Source organism: Drosophila takahashii, unplaced genomic scaffold (assembly GCF_030179915.1).
Source record: "Drosophila takahashii strain IR98-3 E-12201 unplaced genomic scaffold, DtakHiC1v2 scaffold_109, whole genome shotgun sequence".
NCBI lineage: Eukaryota > Metazoa > Arthropoda > Insecta > Diptera > Drosophilidae > Drosophila > Drosophila takahashii.
In genome coordinates, this window is record NW_027221624.1 from 13108 (window position 1) to 38349 (window position 25242).

At 33.4% G+C, this 25242-nt stretch overlaps 5 non-coding genes across 5 annotated transcripts; all 5 read right to left on the reverse strand.

The window, feature by feature from the left end:
• Nucleotides 1-289: 289 nt before the first annotated feature.
• Nucleotides 290-468, reverse strand: LOC138914105 (5.8S ribosomal RNA). The gene has a single exon (XR_011419987.1). It is a non-coding gene; the product is annotated as a 5.8S ribosomal RNA (ribosomal RNA).
• A 623-nt stretch (nucleotides 469-1091) lies between these two features.
• On the reverse strand, nucleotides 1092-3086 carry LOC138914108 (small subunit ribosomal RNA). Its single transcript, XR_011419990.1, has one exon. It is a non-coding gene; the product is annotated as a small subunit ribosomal RNA (ribosomal RNA).
• A 5884-nt stretch (nucleotides 3087-8970) lies between these two features.
• On the reverse strand, nucleotides 8971-12892 carry LOC138914103 (large subunit ribosomal RNA). The gene has a single exon (XR_011419986.1). It is a non-coding gene; the product is annotated as a large subunit ribosomal RNA (ribosomal RNA).
• Nucleotides 12893-13290: 398 nt separating this feature from the next.
• LOC138914106 (5.8S ribosomal RNA) lies at nucleotides 13291-13469 on the reverse strand. The gene has a single exon (XR_011419988.1). It is a non-coding gene; the product is annotated as a 5.8S ribosomal RNA (ribosomal RNA).
• A 623-nt stretch (nucleotides 13470-14092) lies between these two features.
• LOC138914099 (small subunit ribosomal RNA) lies at nucleotides 14093-16087 on the reverse strand. The gene has a single exon (XR_011419982.1). It is a non-coding gene; the product is annotated as a small subunit ribosomal RNA (ribosomal RNA).
• Nucleotides 16088-25242: the final 9155 nt, after the last annotated feature.

Below are 25242 nucleotides of genomic sequence, written 5' to 3' on the forward strand. Positions count from 1 at the left end.
TTAACGAAGAATAATAATATTGTCAACGTTTTTCATATTTCAAATCATTAATAAGAGACAATTCTAGATAATATTTTATGCTAGACATTTCTCAGTATTATTTGATTGAAAAAGAAAATATTCCTCTTCGTTTTTCTCAAAGTTTAATTACTATTGTGAGATAATGTTTTTCATATATTTGTTAATATTATGAATAAAATAATTAAATTATTTTTATCCAATAATATACCATATGCTTATAAAATTTTATTATAAAATTTGTATAAACAACTTAATTAGCATAGTCTTACAACCCTCAACCATATGTAGTCCAAGCAGCACTATAAAATTAATTAAAGTACATAACAGCATGGACTGCGATATGCGTTCAAAATGTCGATGTTCATGTGTCCTGCAGTTCACACGATGACGCACAGTTTGCTGCGTTCTTCATCGACCCATGAGCCGAGTGATCCACCGCTTAGAGTTTTATAATATTGGTTTTAAATTTGGTCAAATATGTTTTTATTGAAAGAAATTAAAAATACACCATTTTACTGGCATATATCAATTCCTTCAATAAATGTATTTATATACCTAAAATAAATGCTGCGAAATGTCTTAGTTTTATATAAACAATATATATCAAAGTATTATTTGTAATGGCATTTGTTTGTTAATATATATTGATAATTTTATATAAAACATTAACCTGAAACCAGGTACAACATTGTATATTTTAGGTTGTTGCATTATCCAATGTATGATCATCATCAAATTAGTTGGCCAATACATCTCGCAACGCGTGTATATTATGGTCCATATACACACAAAAGTTTATAATAAATATATAAAATATATTTTATTATATTAATAATTCGATTTGCTTGTTCGAATTTTATGTTTGTTTCTATTTAATTTATTTGTAATAATATTATATTATTACAATATTTCGATTTGCTTGTTCGAAATTTATTTGATCTTTTACTTTTAAGATCATATTTTTGGTATAATTATTATTATAATTATTATGTATATATATATATATATTGGTAATTTGTATTAAATTTGTATTAACAAATTTTTTTATTAACGGTAAGGATATTATACAATAATGATCCTTCCGCAGGTTCACCTACGGAAACCTTGTTACGACTTTTACTTCCTCTAAATAATCAAGTTCGGTCAACTTTTGCGAAACAACCGTAACACACAAGGCGTCACAGTGATCACGTCCGGAGACCTCACTAAATAATTCAATCGGTAGTAGCGACGGGCGGTGTGTACAAAGGGCAGGGACGTAATCAATGCGAGTTAATGACTCACACTTACTGGGAATTCCAAGTTCATGTGAACAGTTTCAGTTCACAATCCCAAGCATGAAAGTGGTTCAGCGGTTTACCCGGACCTCTCGGTCTAGGAAATACACGTTGATACTTTCATTGTAGCGCGCGTGCAGCCCAGGACATCTAAGGGCATCACAGACCTGTTATTGCTCAATCTCATTATTGCTAGACGCAATTTGTCCATTTAAGAAGCTAGTGTCCTTATAATGGGACAAACCAACAGGTACGGCTCCACTTATATAAACACATTCAAACACAATAAACATTTTACTGCCACCATGAATGAAGGCTATATAAGCTTCAACACCATAATCCTGAAGATATCTATTTAATATATTTGAGTCTCGTTCGTTATCGGAATTAACCAGACAAATCACTCCACGAACTAAGAACGGCCATGCACCACCACCCATAGATTCGAGAAAGAGCTATCAATCTGTCTTACACACTTATGTTCGGACCTGGTAAGTTTTCCCGTGTTGAGTCAAATTAAGCCGCAGGCTCCACTCCTGGTGGTGCCCTTCCGTCAATTCCTTTAAGTTTCAGCTTTGCAACCATACTTCCCCCGGAGCCCAAAAGCTTTGGTTTCCCGGGAAGCGACTGAGAGAGCCATAAAAGTAGCTACACCCAATTGCTAGCTGGCATCGTTTATGGTTAGAACTAGGGCGGTATCTGATCGCCTTCGAACCTCTAACTTTCGTTCTTGATTAATGAAAACATCTTTGGCAAATGCTTTCGCTTAAGTTAGTCTTACGACGGTCCAAGAATTTCACCTCTCGCGTCGTAATACTAATGCCCCCAAACTGCTTCTATTAATCATTACCTCTTGATCTGAAAACCAATGAAAGCAGAACAGAGGTCTTATTTCATTATCCCATGCACAGAATATTCAGGCATTTGAAGCCTGCTTTAAGCACTCTAATTTGTTCAAAGTAATTGTACCGGCCCACAATAACACTCGTTTAAGAGCACTAATGCAGGTTTTTAAATAGGAGGAACATATGAAAAAATACAAGTATTTAAACACATATAAGAACTCCACCGGTAATACGCTTACATACATAAAGGTATAGTACTAACCACAATTGTAAGTTGTACTACCCGTATGAAGCACAAGTTCAACTACGAACGTTTTAACCGCAACAACTTTAATATACGCTATTGGAGCTGGAATTACCGCGGCTGCTGGCACCAGACTTGCCCTCCAATTGGTCCTTGTTAAAGGATTTAAAGTGTACTCATTCCAATTACAGGGCCTCGGATATGAGTCCTGTATTGTTATTTTTCGTCACTACCTCCCCGAGCTGGGAGTGGGTAATTTACGCGCCTGCTGCCTTCCTTAGATGTGGTAGCCGTTTCTCAGGCTCCCTCTCCGGAATCGAACCCTGATTCCCCGTTACCCGTTGCAACCATGGTAGTCCTAGATACTACCATCAAAAGTTGATAGGGCAGACATTTGAAAGATCTGTCGTCGGTACAAGACCATACGATCTGCATGTTATCTAGAGTTCAACCAATATAACGATCTTGCGATCGCTTGGTTTTAGCCTAATAAAAGCACATGTCCCATAAGGTTCATGTTTTAATTGCATGTATTAGCTCTAGAATTACCACAGTTATCCAAGTAACTGTTAACGATCTAAGGAACCATAACTGATATAATGAGCCTTTTGCGGTTTCACTTTTAATTCGTGTGTACTTAGACATGCATGGCTTAATCTTTGAGACAAGCATATAACTACTGGCAGGATCAACCAGAATAATGTTTTCGTTCATATTTCATTCATATTTTTTGAATAGAAATTAGTAATATAAATATAATAGATTTTATTTCCATTTTATATGTTCGGTTTTTCTTAAATATTGATTTTAATTCAATATTTTTTTTTTGCTTTGTGAAATAATTCTATTTTAATTCGAATACGGCCATTTTTATATGGCATTCGTATACGTTCTTTAATTTTTACTTGTTTCGCCACTAATATAACAAGTTTATAATTGATGTTAAAGAAAAAGTACAACTTTTTTATAACACAATTTTCAATATATATTGTTCTTTCTATAAGTTTTTATTATATTATATATACATATTTCATTCTAAAATATCATTTTTGTTCAACATACATAATTATTGTATCCACACATGTACAATTTTTGTTTAACCAATATAAATATTGAGTTAAATCATTTGCATTTTGATGATAAATTTAAAATTTATCTTTTCCATATAACTCTCTGGTAATATATGATATAAAACCGAGCGCATATGAAATTATTTTGATCACTAATATTGCAATTATATTTTATTATAATGCTTTTTGTAAACACATTGTACCGGCAAGCGATACTCTGTGCCCAAACGACAGGGGATATAATAATTTAATATAAATTATCATATATACCTGCCACCAAAGATTAACGATAAAAGTCGGAAACAATTTGTTATTCTATATATAATAGAAACTTGACCTCTGTTTCACCTTATTATCATGGGTTTATAATATTAACCGCGTAGCCAAGTCTTAATTTCATTTAAGAAACAAATTTATACGGATAATATTTTGATTTTAATATATGTTGTTCTATTGATAACAAAAGTATATATTATAATATATTTTGTTCAATAGTAGATGGACTACTTACTGTACCATCCTTATTTTTTATTATTATTGATATACATTATATTGACAACAGCATATGATATTCATATGGTTTGTTCAATAATTAATTGGTGGACAACCACTGACCATCCTATAGTAGTTTTTGGCCACGACGTCTAAATATCGAAATTATTTAATTCCGTTTGCCACCCATACGATAGATATTAACTATCTATAATAATAATGTGTACGCATAAAATATTATATGTATATATATAGACCAACAGACAAGCACTTCACCCTATAGTAGTTTTTGGCCACGACGTCTATATATCGGGCATATTTAATTCTCTTTGCCACCCAACCAAAGATATTCACTTTTTTATATAAAGTATTATTTGATCATATTAATATAACCAATTATTTCTGCCATATTCATATAATTTCTTTATGAATTATTTTTTGGTCATATCCATATAATCTATATGCCGTATCCATATAATGAATACGGCATATCCATACAACTAGCCATATTTGTATGTCAATGTATATTTTATTATACATTTTTTTTCTTTATACATATAATATGGTATTTCCATATCGCTATAATTGAATTATATGTATAAGATATCATTTATATATAGCATTGCCAAAATAATATGATAAACATAAATTTTGAACAATACGGCCGGTCGGCGAGCACTGCCTCCCTATATATGTTTTTGGCCACGACGTCTAAATATTGGGTATTTTTCGTACTGCGGCCCCGGTGTATGTAAATTGGGCATATTTCGTACTGATGCCAACATATCTATATGACTCATTATTTTCTTCCATATCAATATAACTTCTTTTATTTCCATATTCAAGTAATTTCTTTATTTGCCATATCAATATAAAATATTTTTTGGTCATATTTATATAATCTATATGCCGTATCCATATAATGAATACGGCATATCCATACAACTAGCCATATTTGTATGTCAATGTATATTTTATTATACATTTTTTTTCTTTATACATATAATATGGTATTTCCATATCGCTATAATTGAATTATATGTATAAGATATCATTTATATATAGCATTGCCAAAATAATATGATAAACATAAATTTTGAACAATACGGCCGGTCGGCGAGCACTGCCTCCCTATATATGTTTTTGGCCACGACGTCTAAATATTGGGTATTTTTCGTACTGCGGCCCCGGTGTATGTAAATTGGGCATATTTCGTACTGATGCCAACATATCTATATGACTCATTATTTTCTTCCATATCAATATAACTTCTTTTATTTCCATATTCAAGTAATTTCTTTATTTGCCATATCAATATAAAATATTTTTTGGTCATATTTATATAATCTATATGCCGTATCCATATAATGAATACGGCATATCCATACAACTAGCCATATTTGTATGTCAATGTATATTTTATTATACATTTTTTTTCTTTATACATATAATATGGTATTTCCATATCGCTATAATTGAATTATATGTATAAGATATCATTTATATATAGCATTGCCAAAATAATATGATAAACATAAATTTTGAACAATACGGCCGGTCGGCGAGCACTGCCTCCCTATATATGTTTTTGGCCACGACGTCTAAATATTGGGTATTTTTCGTACTGCGGCCCCGGTGTATGTAAATTGGGCATATTTCGTACTGATGCCAACATATCTATATGACTCATTATTTTCTTCCATATCAATATAACTTCTTTTATTTCCATATTCAAGTAATTTCTTTATTTGCCATATCAATATAAAATATTTTTTGGTCATATTTATATAATCTATATGCCGTATCCATATAATGAATACGGCATATCCATACAACTAGCCATATTTGTATGTCAATGTATATTTTATTATACATTTTTTTTCTTTATACATATAATATGGTATTTCCATATCGCTATAATTGAATTATATGTATAAGATATCATTTATATATAGCATTGCCAAAATAATATGATAAACATAAATTTTGAACAATACGGCCGGTCGGCGAGCACTGCCTCCCTATATATGTTTTTGGCCACGACGTCTAAATATTGGGTATTTTTCGTACTGCGGCCCCGGTGTATGTAAATTGGGCATATTTCGTACTGATGCCAACATATCTATATGACTCATTATTTTCTTCCATATCAATATAACTTCTTTTATTTCCATATTCAAGTAATTTCTTTATTTGCCATATCAATATAAAATATTTTTTGGTCATATTTATATAATCTATATGCCGTATCCATATAATGAATACGGCATATCCATACAACTAGCCATATTTGTATGTCAATGTATATTTTATTATACATTTTTTTTCTTTATACATATAATATGGTATTTCCATATCGCTATAATTGAATTATATGTATAAGATATCATTTATATATAGCATTGCCAAAATAATATGATAAACATAAATTTTGAACAATACGGCCGGTCGGCGAGCACTGCCTCCCTATATATGTTTTTGGCCACGACGTCTAAATATTGGGTATTTTTCGTACTGCGGCCCGGTGTATGTAAATTGGGCATATTTCGTACTGATGCCAACATATCTATATGACTCATTATTTTCTTCCATATCAATATAACTTCTTTTATTTCCATATTCAAGTAATTTCTTTATTTGCCATATCAATATAAAATATTTTTTGGTCATATTTATATAATCTATATGCCGTATCCATATAATGAATACGGCATATCCATACAACTAGCCATATTTGTATGTCAATGTATATTTTATTATACATTTTTTTTCTTTATACATATAATATGGTATTTCCATATCGCTATAATTGAATTATATGTATAAGATATCATTTATATATAGCATTGCCAAAATAATATGATAAACATAAATTTTGAACAATACGGCCGGTCGGCGAGCACTGCCTCCCTATATATGTTTTTGGCCACGACGTCTAAATATTGGGTATTTATCGTACTGCGGCTCCGGTGTATGTAAATTGGGCATATTTCGTACTGATGCCACCATATCCATATAACTTATTTTTTGTTCTATATCTATATAATTATCCATATCCACACTAGAATTTAGTATTTATCCCATATCCATATAAATCATTATTTACCATATCAATATAAATAATATTTTTCCATATTCATACTAGAACTTATTATTTCTTTAATATTCATATAACTCAATATTTTTTCATATCCATACTAGAACTTATTCTTTTTCCCATATCCATACTAGAACTTATAAATTTTCCCATATTCATATAACTAATTTTTTTCATATCCATACTAGAACATTATATTTTTGCCATATCTCTACAACTCATTTTATTCCATATCCATACTAGAACTTATTATTTCTTAAATATCCATATAACTTAATATTTTTCCATATCCATACCAGAACTTTTTATTTTTCCCATATCCATAGAACTAATTTTTTTCATATCCATACTAGAACCTAATTTTCTTCCTATATCCATATAACTTATTATTTACTATTACAATATAATTAATTTTTTCCATATCCATACTAGAGCTTATTATCTCTTCAATATCCATAAAACTCAATATTTTTTCATATCCATACTAGAACTGATTATTTTTCCCATATCCATACTAGAACTCAGTATTCTTCCCATATCCATACTACAACTTAGTATTTTTCCCATATGCATATAACTCATTATTTAGCATATCAATATAACTAATTTTTTTCCATATCCATACTAGAACTTATTATTTCTTTAATATCCATATAACTCAATATTTTTTTATATCCATACTAGAACTTATTATTTTTCCCATATCCATACTAGAACTTATAAATTTTCCCATATTCATATAACTAATTTTTTTCATATCCATACTAGAACATTAAATTTTTTGCCATATCTATATAACTCATTTTATTCCATATCCATACTAGAACTTATTATTTCTTTAATATCCATATAACTCAATATTTTTTCATATCCATACTAGAACTTATCATTTTTCCCATATTCATATAACTCATTTTTCCATATCCATACTAGAACTCTGTATTCTTTTCCATATCCATATAACTCATTTTTTTTTCATATCCATACTAGAAATTATTATTTTTCCCATATCCACATAACTCATTTTTTTCATATCCATACTAGAACTTGTTATTTTTCCCATATCCATATAACTCATTTTTTTCATATCCATACTAGAACTTAATATTATTTTCATATCCATATAACTCATGTTTGGACTTGGAATATTTTTATACACGTCACTAATAGGATGACGATTCAATCATCTATTTTAAGAGGAACATTGACTTGCATATGTCTCTTACTTGCATGTTCGGACTTAGAATATTTTTATACACGTCACTAATAGGATGACGATTCAGTTGGCTACCTTAAGAGGTACATATACTTGCATATGTCTCTTACTTGTATGTTCGGACTTAGAATATTTTTATACACGTCACTAATAGGATGACGATTCAGTTGGCTACCTTAAGAGGTACATATACTTGCATATGTCTCTTATTTGCATGTTCGGACTTAGAATATTTTTATACGCGTCACTAATAGGATGACGATTCAGTTGGCTACCTTAAGAGGTACATATACTTGCATATGTCTCTTATTTGCATGTTCGGACTTAGAATATTTGTATACGCGTCACTAATAGGATGACGATTCAGTTGGCTACCTTAAGAGGTACATATACTTGCATATGTCTCTTACTTGTATGTTCGGACTTAGAATATTTGTATACACGTCACTAATAGGATGACGATTCAGTTGGCTACCTTAAGAAGTACATATACTTGCATATGTCTCTTATTTGCATGTTCGGACTTAGAATATTTTTATACGCGTCACTAATAGGATGACGATACATATGGCTACCATTGTTAAATATATTTAAATAAAATTTATTTAAATATAATTATTATTTTATATATATATATTTTATATATATATATATATTCTGACTTAAAAAAGCCAAACAAAATAAACACAATTAAATTTATGTTTATTATCGAATCATCAAGCAAAGGATAAGCTTCAGTGGATCGCAGTATGGCAGCTGCTCAACCACTTACAACACCTTGCCTGTTACAAAAGTCGTTTACAATTGATTCTAGGCTTTGTCATTGTATTAAATAATGCTTTTATATGTAACTAGCGCGGCATCAGGTGATCGAAGATCCTCCCAATTTACTATGTTACAAATTACATTGGCATCACATCCATTGTCGTTTATAAAGTAAATTATAAACTTTAAATGGTTTAGAAGCCATACAATGCAAATTGCCCCTTATTTATCATTGCAGTCCAGCACGGATACGACCTTAGAGGCGTTCAGGCATAATCCAACGGACGTAGCGTCATACCACTGTTCGCTCGAACAAGTATTGTGCCATTGGTCCGTACCTGCGGTTCCTCTCGTACTACGCAGGAATGCTGTCGCAACAACGTTTTGTCATTAGTAGGGTAAAACTAACCTGTCTCACGACGGTCTAAACCCAGCTCACGTTCCCTTGCATGGGTGAACAATCCAACGCTTGGTGAATTTTGCTTCACAATGATAGGAAGAGCCGACATCGAAGGATCAAAAAGCGACGTCGCTATGAACGCTTGGCCGCCACAAGCCAGTTATCCCTATGGTAACTTTTCTGACACCTCTTGTTAAAAACTCTTTAAACCAAAAGGATCGATAGGCCGAGCTTTTGCTGTCCCTGTGTGTACTGAACACCGAGATCAAGTCAGCATTTGCCCTTTTGCTCTATGTGTGGTTTCTGTCCGCACTGAGCTGGCCTTGGGACACCTCCGTTATTATTTGAGAGATGTACCGCCCCAGTCAAACTCCCTACCTGGCAATGTCCTTGAATTGGATCATACCTGAGTAATTGGAGTTATACCAAATTTTCAAATCAAAAATACATAAATGCACCGTTTTATTAAAGAATTTGTTTGCGATTATATAACAAACTCGTGATACTTTGATCAAGAAGCTTGCATCAAAACCCAATACCATAAGATATAATAAATATATCCGTATAATGGCTAGGAAATGATACACGTTCCATTTAATCAAGTAAGTAAGGAAACAATAAGAGTAGTGGTATTTCATTGACGATACCAAACCGAAGTCTAATATCTCCCACTTATTCTACACCTCTTATGTCTCCTTACACTGCCAGATTAGAGTCAAGCTCAAAAGGGTCTTCTTTCCCCGCTAATTATTCCAAGCCCGTTCCCTTGGCTGTGGTTTCGCTAGATAGTAGATAGGGACAGTAGGAATCTCGTTAATCCATTCATGCGCGTCACTAATTAGATGACGAGGCATTTGGCTACCTTAAGAGAGTCATAGTTACTCCCGCCGTTGACCCGCGCTTACTTGAATTTCTTCACTTTGACATTCAGAGCACTGGGCAGAAATCACATTGTGTCAACACCCGCTAGGGCCATCACAATGCTTTGTTTTAATTAGACAGTCGGATTCCCCAAGTCCGTGCCAGTTCTGAATTGATTGTTAATTGATAATCGTTATAATTAATAAGAACTAATTGGTTTGACCCAATTAGTATTCTTAAAAATTTTAGCAAGAAAGTTCCACAATTGGCTACGTAACTAACTATCCGGGGAACAAGTAACTAACATAAATGCTAGAAACTCTATTTACCCAGAACGAGCACATAAACCATGTTATTGTTTCCCAATCAAGCCCGACTATCTCAATCTTCAGAGCCAATCCTTATCCCGAAGTTACGGATCTAATTTGCCGACTTCCCTTACCTACATTATTCTATCGACTAGAGACTCTTCACCTTGGAGACCAGCTGCGGATATTGGTACGGCCTGTTGAGAAGTTTGCGTGTCCCCACCATAAATTTTCAAGGTCCGAGGAGAAAATACCATACCATATCTCTCTGCGAAAGACTTCCATGGTAGTACGGCTATAAAACAGAAAAGAAAACTCTTCCGATATCTCTCGACGGCTTCTTTATGGTCGTTCCTGTTGCCAGGATGAGCACGAGGCCCATATTTAATAACAAACGGATACTCAACAGGTTACGGAATTGGAACCGTATTCCCTTTCGTTCAAAATTATTCAAGTATATTATATTAGCTTGATTTGTATATATTGCGTTTTTGGTTTTACTTGAAAATTTTCGGCTTTCGCCTTGAACTTAGGACCGACTAACTCGTGATCAACCACTGTTCACACGAAACCCTTCTCCACTTCAGTCCTCCAAGGTCTCATTCGATTATTTGCTACTACCACCAAGATCTGTACCAATGGCAGCTCCATGCAGGCTTACGCCAAACACTTCTACGCATACCATTGTACCTTCCTACTCACTAAAGTTTCAAAATTTATATCACAAGTAATATAAATCATCTACTTTAGCGGTAATGTATAGGTATACAACTTAAGCGCCATCCATTTTAAGGGCTAGTTGCTTCGGCAGGTGAGTTGTTACACACTCCTTAGCGGATTTCGACTTCCATGATCACCGTCCTGCTGTTTTAAGCAACCAACGCCTTTCATGGTATCTGCATGAGTTGTTAATTTGGGCACCGTAACATTACGTTTGGTTCATCCCACAGCGCCAGTTCTGCTTACCAAAAGTGGCCCACTGGGCACATTATATCATAACCTTAAACTTCATATCAAGAAAGTTAAGGTTCTTACCCATTTAAAGTTTGAGAATAGGTTAAGATCGTTTCGACCCTAAGGCCTCTAATCATTCGCTTTACCAGATAAGATTATTTTATATAATATTAAAATGCACCAGCTATCCTGAGGGAAACTTCGGAAGGAACCAGCTACTAGATGGTTCGATTGGTCTTTCGCCCCTATACTCAATTCTGACAATCGATTTGCACGTCAGAACTGTTTCGGTCTTCCATCAGGGTTTCCCCTGACTTCAACCTGATCAAGTATAGTTCACCATCTTTCGGGTCACAGCATATATGCTCAAGGTACGTTCCAGTTAGAGGCATAAATAATATAAATATCATTATACATAACTATATAGAACGCCCCGGGATTGTGTTAATTAGCTATAAATAGTTAAAAAACTAATCCCATTATTAGTCAAGTTAATTACGCTATTAGGTTTATATCCCAATAACTTGCACATATGTTAGACTCCTTGGTCCGTGTTTCAAGACGGGTCCCGAAGGTATCCTGAATCTTTCGCATTGTTAATCCTACAAGTGCATATAATAAACACAAAAATCAATGATAATCATGCCATTATATAATTCCGAAAAATTAACGCACTGTATTCATATAAATCTATCAGCACTTTATCAAATTAATAACATTTATTCTGTGTTAAAATGCAAGCAATTTAATTTGAATAAACTATAAGTTATATTTTATGATAAATTTGGTATGCTAATAGATTACAATGTCCTTATATGGAAAAAATGCACACTATTATCATAATATTGTTTAAATATTACAATTTTAATGATGAATTTTCCATAACGGATATTCAGGTTCATCGGGCTTAACCTCTAAGCAGTTTCACGTACTGTTTAACTCTCTATTCAGAGTTCTTTTCAACTTTCCCTCACGGTACTTGTTTACTATCGGTCTCATGGTTATATTTAGTTTTAGATGGAGTTTACCACCCACTTAGTGCTGCACTATCAAGCAACACGACTCTTTGGAAACATCATCTAGTAATCATTAACGTTATACGGGCCTGGCACCCTCTATGGGTAAATGGCCTCATTTAAGAAGGACTTAAATCGTTAATTTCTCATACTAGAATATTGACGCTCCATACACTGCATCTCACATTTGCCATATAGACAAAGTGACTTAGTGCTGAACTGATTTCTTTTCGCTCGCCGCTACTAAGAAAATCCTTGTTAGTTTCTTTTCCTCCCCTAATTAATATGCTTAAATTCAGGGGGTAGTCCCATATGAGTTGAGGTTGTATATAACTTTTATTTGCAATTAATTCTTTATATATAATGATAAAACATTTTATTAAATTCGTTTAAAGCTGACGTATATATATATTAATGGCATTTATTTGTAACGAATTAACGAAGAATAATAATATTGTCAACGTTTTTCATATTTCAAATCATTAATAAGAGACAATTCTAGATAATATTTTATGCTAGACATTTCTCAGTATTATTTGATTGAAAAAGAAAATATTCCTCTTCGTTTTTCTCAAAGTTTAATTACTATTGTGAGATAATGTTTTTCATATATTTGTTAATATTATGAATAAAATAATTAAATTATTTTTATCCAATAATATACCATATGCTTATAAAATTTTATTATAAAATTTGTATAAACAACTTAATTAGCATAGTCTTACAACCCTCAACCATATGTAGTCCAAGCAGCACTATAAAATTAATTAAAGTACATAACAGCATGGACTGCGATATGCGTTCAAAATGTCGATGTTCATGTGTCCTGCAGTTCACACGATGACGCACAGTTTGCTGCGTTCTTCATCGACCCATGAGCCGAGTGATCCACCGCTTAGAGTTTTATAATATTGGTTTTAAATTTGGTCAAATATGTTTTTATTGAAAGAAATTAAAAATACACCATTTTACTGGCATATATCAATTCCTTCAATAAATGTATTTATATACCTAAAATAAATGCTGCGAAATGTCTTAGTTTTATATAAACAATATATATCAAAGTATTATTTGTAATGGCATTTGTTTGTTAATATATATTGATAATTTTATATAAAACATTAACCTGAAACCAGGTACAACATTGTATATTTTAGGTTGTTGCATTATCCAATGTATGATCATCATCAAATTAGTTGGCCAATACATCTCGCAACGCGTGTATATTATGGTCCATATACACACAAAAGTTTATAATAAATATATAAAATATATTTTATTATATTAATAATTCGATTTGCTTGTTCGAATTTTATGTTTGTTTCTATTTAATTTATTTGTAATAATATTATATTATTACAATATTTCGATTTGCTTGTTCGAAATTTATTTGATCTTTTACTTTTAAGATCATATTTTTGGTATAATTATTATTATAATTATTATGTATATATATATATATATTGGTAATTTGTATTAAATTTGTATTAACAAATTTTTTTATTAACGGTAAGGATATTATACAATAATGATCCTTCCGCAGGTTCACCTACGGAAACCTTGTTACGACTTTTACTTCCTCTAAATAATCAAGTTCGGTCAACTTTTGCGAAACAACCGTAACACACAAGGCGTCACAGTGATCACGTCCGGAGACCTCACTAAATAATTCAATCGGTAGTAGCGACGGGCGGTGTGTACAAAGGGCAGGGACGTAATCAATGCGAGTTAATGACTCACACTTACTGGGAATTCCAAGTTCATGTGAACAGTTTCAGTTCACAATCCCAAGCATGAAAGTGGTTCAGCGGTTTACCCGGACCTCTCGGTCTAGGAAATACACGTTGATACTTTCATTGTAGCGCGCGTGCAGCCCAGGACATCTAAGGGCATCACAGACCTGTTATTGCTCAATCTCATTATTGCTAGACGCAATTTGTCCATTTAAGAAGCTAGTGTCCTTATAATGGGACAAACCAACAGGTACGGCTCCACTTATATAAACACATTCAAACACAATAAACATTTTACTGCCACCATGAATGAAGGCTATATAAGCTTCAACACCATAATCCTGAAGATATCTATTTAATATATTTGAGTCTCGTTCGTTATCGGAATTAACCAGACAAATCACTCCACGAACTAAGAACGGCCATGCACCACCACCCATAGATTCGAGAAAGAGCTATCAATCTGTCTTACACACTTATGTTCGGACCTGGTAAGTTTTCCCGTGTTGAGTCAAATTAAGCCGCAGGCTCCACTCCTGGTGGTGCCCTTCCGTCAATTCCTTTAAGTTTCAGCTTTGCAACCATACTTCCCCCGGAGCCCAAAAGCTTTGGTTTCCCGGGAAGCGACTGAGAGAGCCATAAAAGTAGCTACACCCAATTGCTAGCTGGCATCGTTTATGGTTAGAACTAGGGCGGTATCTGATCGCCTTCGAACCTCTAACTTTCGTTCTTGATTAATGAAAACATCTTTGGCAAATGCTTTCGCTTAAGTTAGTCTTACGACGGTCCAAGAATTTCACCTCTCGCGTCGTAATACTAATGCCCCCAAACTGCTTCTATTAATCATTACCTCTTGATCTGAAAACCAATGAAAGCAGAACAGAGGTCTTATTTCATTATCCCATGCACAGAATATTCAGGCATTTGAAGCCTGCTTTAAGCACTCTAATTTGTTCAAAGTAATTGTACCGGCCCACAATAACACTCGTTTAAGAGCACTAATGCAGGTTTTTAAATAGGAGGAACATATGAAAAAATACAAGTATTTAAACACATATAAGAACTCCACCGGTAATACGCTTACATACATAAAGGTATAGTACTAACCACAATTGTAAGTTGTACTACCCGTATGAAGCACAAGTTCAACTACGAACGTTTTAACCGCAACAACTTTAATATACGCTATTGGAGCTGGAATTACCGCGGCTGCTGGCACCAGACTTGCCCTCCAATTGGTCCTTGTTAAAGGATTTAAAGTGTACTCATTCCAATTACAGGGCCTCGGATATGAGTCCTGTATTGTTATTTTTCGTCACTACCTCCCCGAGCTGGGAGTGGGTAATTTACGCGCCTGCTGCCTTCCTTAGATGTGGTAGCCGTTTCTCAGGCTCCCTCTCCGGAATCGAACCCTGATTCCCCGTTACCCGTTGCAACCATGGTAGTCCTAGATACTACCATCAAAAGTTGATAGGGCAGACATTTGAAAGATCTGTCGTCGGTACAAGACCATACGATCTGCATGTTATCTAGAGTTCAACCAATATAACGATCTTGCGATCGCTTGGTTTTAGCCTAATAAAAGCACATGTCCCATAAGGTTCATGTTTTAATTGCATGTATTAGCTCTAGAATTACCACAGTTATCCAAGTAACTGTTAACGATCTAAGGAACCATAACTGATATAATGAGCCTTTTGCGGTTTCACTTTTAATTCGTGTGTACTTAGACATGCATGGCTTAATCTTTGAGACAAGCATATAACTACTGGCAGGATCAACCAGAATAATGTTTTCGTTCATATTTCATTCATATTTTTTGAATAGAAATTAGTAATATAAATATAATAGATTTTATTTCCATTTTATATGTTCGGTTTTTCTTAAATATTGATTTTAATTCAATATTTTTTTTTTGCTTTGTGAAATAATTCTATTTTAATTCGAATACGGCCATTTTTATATGGCATTCGTATACGTTCTTTAATTTTTACTTGTTTCGCCACTAATATAACAAGTTTATAATTGATGTTAAAGAAAAAGTACAACTTTTTTATAACACAATTTTCAATATATATTGTTCTTTCTATAAGTTTTTATTATATTATATATACATATTTCATTCTAAAATATCATTTTTGTTCAACATACATAATTATTGTATCCACACATGTACAATTTTTGTTTAACCAATATAAATATTGAGTTAAATCATTTGCATTTTGATGATAAATTTAAAATTTATCTTTTCCATATAACTCTCTGGTAATATATGATATAAAACCGAGCGCATATGAAATTATTTTGATCACTAATATTGCAATTATATTTTATTATAATGCTTTTTGTAAACACATTGTACCGGCAAGCGATACTCTGTGCCCAAACGACAGGGGATATAATAATTTAATATAAATTATCATATATACCTGCCACCAAAGATTAACGATAAAAGTCGGAAACAATTTGTTATTCTATATATAATAGAAACTTGACCTCTGTTTCACCTTATTATCATGGGTTTATAATATTAACCGCGTAGCCAAGTCTTAATTTCATTTAAGAAACAAATTTATACGGATAATATTTTGATTTTAATATATGTTGTTCTATTGATAACAAAAGTATATATTATAATATATTTTGTTCAATAGTAGATGGACTACTTACTGTACCATCCTTATTTTTTATTATTATTGATATACATTATATTGACAACAGCATATGATATTCATATGGTTTGTTCAATAATTAATTGGTGGACAACCACTGACCATCCTATAGTAGTTTTTGGCCACGACGTCTAAATATCGAAATTATTTAATTCCGTTTGCCACCCATACGATAGATATTAACTATCTATAATAATAATGTGTACACATAAAATATTATATGTATATATATAGACCAACAGACAAGCACTTCACCCTATAGTAGTTTTTGGCCACGACGTCTATATATCGGGCATATTTAATTCTCTTTGCCACCCAACCAAAGATATTCACTTTTTTATATAAAGTATTATTTGATCATATTAATATAACCAATTATTTCTGCCATATTCATATAATTTCTTTATGAATTATTTTTGGTCATATCCATATAATCTATATGCCGTATCCATATAATGAATACGGCATATCCATACAACTAGCCATATTTGTATGTCAATGTATATTTTATTATACATTTTTTTTCTTTATACATATAATATGGTATTTCCATATCGCTATAATTGAATTATATGTATAAGATATCATTTATATATAGCATTGCCAAAATAATATGATAAACATAAATTTTGAACAATACGGCCGGTCGGCGAGCACTGCCTCCCTATATATGTTTTTGGCCACGACGTCTAAATATTGGGTATTTTTCGTACTGCGGCCCCGGTGTATGTAAATTGGGCATATTTCGTACTGATGCCAACATATCTATATGACTCATTATTTTCTTCCATATCAATATAACTTCTTTTATTTCCATATTCAAGTAATTTCTTTATTTGCCATATCAATATAAAATATTTTTTGGTCATATTTATATAATCTATATGCCGTATCCATATAATGAATACGGCATATCCATACAACTAGCCATATTTGTATGTCAATGTATATTTTATTATACATTTTTTTTCTTTATACATATAATATGGTATTTCCATATCGCTATAATTGAATTATATGTATAAGATATCATTTATATATAGCATTGCCAAAATAATATGATAAACATAAATTTTGAACAATACGGCCGGTCGGCGAGCACTGCCTCCCTATATATGTTTTTGGCCACGACGTCTAAATATTGGGTATTTTTCGTACTGCGGCCCCGGTGTATGTAAATTGGGCATATTTCGTACTGATGCCAACATATCTATATGACTCATTATTTTCTTCCATATCAATATAACTTCTTTTATTTCCATATTCAAGTAATTTCTTTATTTGCCATATCAATATAAAATATTTTTTGGTCATATTTATATAATCTATATGCCGTATCCATATAATGAATACGGCATATCCATACAACTAGCCATATTTGTATGTCAATGTATATTTTATTATACATTTTTTTTCTTTATACATATAATATGGTATTTCCATATCGCTATAATTGAATTATATGTATAAGATATCATTTATATATAGCATTGCCAAAATAATATGATAAACATAAATTTTGAACAATACGGCCGGTCGGCGAGCACTGCCTCCCTATATATGTTTTTGGCCACGACGTCTAAATATTGGGTATTTTTCGTACTGCGGCCCCGGTGTATGTAAATTGGGCATATTTCGTACTGATGCCAACATATCTATATGACTCATTATTTTCTTCCATATCAATATAACTTCTTTTATTTCCATATTCAAGTAATTTCTTTATTTGCCATATCAATATAAAATATTTTTTGGTCATATTTATATAATCTATATGCCGTATCCATATAATGAATACGGCATATCCATACAACTAGCCATATTTGTATGTCAATGTATATTTTATTATACATTTTTTTTCTTTATACATATAATATGGTATTTCCATATCGCTATAATTGAATTATATGTATAAGATATCATTTATATATAGCATTGCCAAAATAATATGATAAACATAAATTTTGAACAATACGGCCGGTCGGCGAGCACTGCCTCCCTATATATGTTTTTGGCCACGACGTCTAAATATTGGGTATTTTTCGTACTGCGGCCCCGGTGTATGTAAATTGGGCATATTTCGTACTGATGCCAACATATCTATATGACTCATTATTTTCTTCCATATCAATATAACTTCTTTTATTTCCATATTCAAGTAATTTCTTTATTTGCCATATCAATATAAAATATTTTTTGGTCATATTTATATAATCTATATGCCGTATCCATATAATGAATACGGCATATCCATACAACTAGCCATATTTGTATGTCAATGTATATTTTATTATACATTTTTTTTCTTTATACATATAATATGGTATTTCCATATCGCTATAATTGAATTATATGTATAAGATATCATTTATATATAGCATTGCCAAAATAATATGATAAACATAAATTTTGAACAATACGGCCGGTCGGCGAGCACTGCCTCCCTATATATGTTTTTGGCCACGACGTCTAAATATTGGGTATTTTTCGTACTGCGGCCCCGGTGTATGTAAATTGGGCATATTTCGTACTGATGCCAACATATCTATATGACTCATTATTTTCTTCCATATCAATATAACTTCTTTTATTTCCATATTCAAGTAATTTCTTTATTTGCCATATCAATATAAAATATTTTTTGGTCATATTTATATAATCTATATGCCGTATCCATATAATGAATACGGCATATCCATACAACTAGCCATATTTGTATGTCAATGTATATTTTATTATACATTTTTTTTCTTTATACATATAATATGGTATTTCCATATCGCTATAATTGAATTATATGTATAAGATATCATTTATATATAGCATTGCCAAAATAATATGATAAACATAAATTTTGAACAATACGGCCGGTCGGCGAGCACTGCCTCCCTATATATGTTTTTGGCCACGACGTCTAAATATTGGGTATTTTTCGTACTGCGGCCCCGGTGTATGTAAATTGGGCATATTTCGTACTGATGCCAACATATCTATATGACTCATTATTTTCTTCCATATCAATATAACTTCTTTTATTTCCATATTCAAGTAATTTCTTTATTTGCCATATCAATATAAAATATTTTTTGGTCATATTTATATAATCTATATGCCGTATCCATATAATGAATACGGCATATCCATACAACTAGCCATATTTGTATGTCAATGTATATTTTATTATACATTTTTTTTCTTTATACATATAATATGGTATTTCCATATCGCTATAATTGAATTATATGTATAAGATATCATTTATATATAGCATTGCCAAAATAATATGAAAAACATAAATTTTGAACAATACAACCGGTCGGCGAGCACTGCCTCCCTATATATGTTTTTGGCCACGACGTCTAAATATTGGGTATTTATCGTACTGCGGCTCCGGTGTATGTAAATTGGGCATATTTCGTACTGATGCCACCATATCCATATAACTTATTTTTTGTTCTATATCTATATAATTAATTTTTTTCCATACCTATAACTATTAAACTAATTTTTTTCCATATCCATACTTGAACTTATTATTTTTCCCATATCCATATAACTCGTTTTTTCCATATCCACACTAGAATTTAGTATTTATCCCATATCCATATAAATCTTTATTTACCATATCAATATAAATAATATTTTTCCATATTCATACTAGAACTTATTATTTCTTTAATATTCATATAACTCAATATTTTTTCATATCCATACTAGAACTTATTCTTTTTCCCATATCCATACTAGAACTTATAAATTTTCCCATATTCATATAACTAATTTTTTTCATATCCATACTAGAACATTATATTTTTGCCATATCTATATAACTCATTTTATTCCATATCCATACTAGAACTTATTATTTCTTTAATATCCATATAACTTAATATTTTTCCATATCCATACCAGAACTTTTTATTTTTCCCATATCCATAGAACTAATTTTTTTCATATCCATACTAGAACCTAATTTTCTTCCTATATCCATATAACTTATTATTTACTATTACAATATAATTAATTTTTTCCATATCCATACTAGAGCTTATTATCTCTTCAATATCCATAAAACTCAATATTTTTTCATATCCATACTAGAACTGATTATTTTTCCCATATCCATACTAGAACTCAGTATTCTTCCCATATCCATACTACAACTTAGTATTTTTCCCATATGCATATAACTCATTATTTAGCATATCAATATAACTAATTTTTTTCCATATCCATACTAGAACTTATTATTTCTTTAATATCCATATAACTCAATATTTTTTTATATCCATACTAGAACTTATTATTTTTCCCATATCCATACTAGAACTTATAAATTTTCCCATATTCATATAACTAATTTTTTTCATATCCATACTAGAACATTAAATTTTTTGCCATATCTATATAACTCATTTTATTCCATATCCATACTAGAACTTATTATTTCTTTAATATCCATATAACTCAATATTTTTTCATATCCATACTAGAACTTATCATTTTTCCCATATTCATATAACTCATTTTTCCATATCCATACTAGAACTCTGTATTCTTTTCCATATCCATATAACTCATTTTTTTTTTCATATCCATACTAGAACTTATTATTTTTCCCATATCCACATAACTCATTTTTTTCATATCCATACTAGAACTTGTTATTTTTCCCATATCCATATAACTCATTTTTTTTCATATCCATACTAGAACTTAATATTATTTTCATATCCATATAACTCATGTTTGGACTTGGAATATTTTTATACACGTCACTAATAGGATGACGATTCAGTTGGCTACCTTAAGAGGTACATATACTTGCATATGTCTCTTACTTGTATGTTCGGACTTAGAATATTTTTATACACGTCACTAATAGGATGACGATTCAGTTGGCTACCTTAAGAGGTACATATACTTGCATATGTCTCTTATTTGCATGTTCGGACTTAGAATATTTTTATACGCGTCACTAATAGGATGACGATTCAGTTGGCTACCTTAAGAGGTACATATACTTGCATATGTCTCTTACTTGTATGTTCGGACTTAGAATATTTTTATACACGTCACTAATAGGATGACGATTCAGTTGGCTACCTTAAGAGGTACATATACTTGCATATGTCTCTTACTTGTATGTTCGGACTTAGAATATTTTTATACACGTCACTAATAGGATGACGATTCAGTTGGCTACCTTAAGAGGTACATATACTTGCATATGTCTCTTACTTGTATGTTCGGACTTAGAATATTTGTATACACGTCACTAATAGGATGACGATTCAGTTGGCTACCTTAAGAAGTACATATACTTGCATATGTCTCTTATTTGCATGTTCGGACTTAGAATATTTTTATACGCGTCACTAATAGGATGACGATACATATGGCTACCATTGTTAAATATATTTAAATAAAATTTATTTAAATATAATTATTATTTTATATATATATATTTTATATATATATATATTCTGACTTAAAAAAGCCAAACAAAATAAACACAATTAAATTTATGTTTATTATCGAATCATCAAGCAAAGGATAAGCTTCAGTGGATCGCAGTATGGCAGCTGCTCAACCACTTACAACACCTTGCCTGTTACAAAAGTCGTTTACAATTGATTCTAGGCTTTGTCATTGTATTAAATAATGCTTTTATATGTAACTAGCGCGGCATCAGGTGATCGAAGATCCTCCCAATTTACTATGTTACAAATTACATTGGCATCACATCCATTGTCGTTTATAAAGTAAATTATAAACTTTAAATGGTTTAGAAGCCATACAATGCAAATTGCCCCTTATTTATCATTGCAGTCCAGCACGGATACGACCTTAGAGGCGTTCAGGCATAATCCAACGGACGTAGCGTCATACCACTGTTCGCTCGAACAAGTATTGTGCCATTGGTCCGTACCTGCGGTTCCTCTCGTACTACGCAGGAATGCTGTCGCAACAACGTTTTGTCATTAGTAGGGTAAAACTAACCTGTCTCACGACGGTCTAAACCCAGCTCACGTTCCCTTGCATGGGTGAACAATCCAACGCTTGGTGAATTTTGCTTCACAATGATAGGAAGAGCCGACATCGAAGGATCAAAAAGCGACGTCGCTATGAACGCTTGGCCGCCACAAGCCAGTTATCCCTATGGTAACTTTTCTGACACCTCTTGTTAAAAACTCTTTAAACCAAAAGGATCGATAGGCCGAGCTTTTGCTGTCCCTGTGTGTACTGAACACCGAGATCAAGTCAGCATTTGCCCTTTTGCTCTATGTGTGGTTTCTGTCCGCACTGAGCTGGCCTTGGGACACCTCCGTTATTATTTGAGAGATGTACCGCCCCAGTCAAACTCCCTACCTGGCAATGTCCTTGAATTGGATCATACCTGAGTAATTGGAGTTATACCAAATTTTCAAATCAAAAATACATAAATGCACCGTTTTATTAAAGAATTTGTTTGCGATTATATAACAAACTCGTGATACTTTGATCAAGAAGCTTGCATCAAAACCCAATACCATAAGATATAATAAATATATCCGTATAATGGCTAGGAAATGATACACGTTCCATTTAATCAAGTAAGTAAGGAAACAATAAGAGTAGTGGTATTTCATTGACGATACCAAACCGAAGTCTAATATCTCCCACTTATTCTACACCTCTTATGTCTCCTTACACTGCCAGATTAGAGTCAAGCTCAAAAGGGTCTTCTTTCCCCGCTAATTATTCCAAGCCCGTTCCCTTGGCTGTGGTTTCGCTAGATAGTAGATAGGGACAGGTGTCCATCGGATCCCTCCGAAGCTTATTTAACGTGGCGTGTTCCACACTGAAGGGATTACAACCACGGCACTCTTATACACCCACAAGTGAGTGTATAGTGCAATGTGTCTAGGTTAAGCGCCAGACCAACGCCCCGGACTAGAAGCTATAGCTATGTACATAGCAACCACCCCGGTAGCAATTTGAATGCTTACTTGTCGGGCAAGCATTCCCCCTTGCTGAGGAGCAGGATCTATCTAAATCCCTACTGATCTTTGGGTCACAGCACCCGAGTTGTATGACGCAACTCCACGTCGAGCCCGAAGGCTCTACCCGCGATATGGGTGTCAACCACAGCCACCACGATACTCCCACTAGGGGGCCGACCTCAATGAGCAGCCTTGGAACTGCTCAACCCGTGGTACCGAAATTACAGGCTCGGTAGGCCTCACCCCTTAAGCTCCGACAAGCTCGGATGGGGCACCCATGCCATATTAGTCGCCTCCTACGACAAGCTATGACAAGCTGTGGTAGAATTCTTCGCCGCTAGCCACACAGCAGGGGTGAGTTGGGCTAGAGCCCAGCGCCTGTGGTTCGCCTTCCATCCGTCGTAGCCATCCTTCGCCTTAAAAAGGCAGCATCCGCGAAAACTTCTAGGAGACGCATCCGTTCTGGGGTCTCAACTACTCCCGCGACGATCCATCTTCCTTGGTCCTGGACAATTCCGAGAGCATCGAGGTCACGCAATTCATTGTACAGCCGGCATTCACATAACACGTGAAGCCAGCTCTCGTCAACCTCCCCACATGAGCATGCGGTCGTGGTGCTGAGAGTCCTGTCGTGCAAGAATGCGTTTAGCGACCCGTGTCCTGTCAGTAAGAATCCGGCTTTTAGAGTAAAGACAAAGTCTTTCCTCTTGTAGACAAACGCTGCCTCTGGGAAGAATTCGCGAGTCACATGCCCGTGATCCGCGCTATCCCATCTGAGCTGCCACTCATTTAGCAGACGCTCGTCTAGCAGAGCCATCTTTTCCTTCCAGTTCATCCCGGTCATATCCAGTCCATGCAGCCAGTCGTTGGTATCCAGGGGGATTTCCTTCCGTAGTTTGAACTTCAAAGCAGACCGATGAGCGTCAAGATCCATTGGAGGAGCACCAGCAAGCACCTGCAGTGCCACGGTGGACACTGTGCGGCATACCGGTAGGCATCCCAAAAGGATGGTCCTCTGGCACGAGGTGAGGAGTTTTAGGGATTTACCCCTACTCACCGCCTTGTACCATACCGAGGCACCAAAGAGTGCACATGGCATCATGAGTCCCCTATATATGGTCCTCTTTGCGCGGGAACTAAGTCCCCAATCGACTCGAAGCACCCGTGCTAGCCCCGCGGCGACTCCAGTCAGCCGATCTCGAATTGCCGAGATATGCGGGAGGAAACTCAACCGCTCGCCGACTAAGATGCCCAGGTACCGGTATTTTTCGACATACGGTAGGCT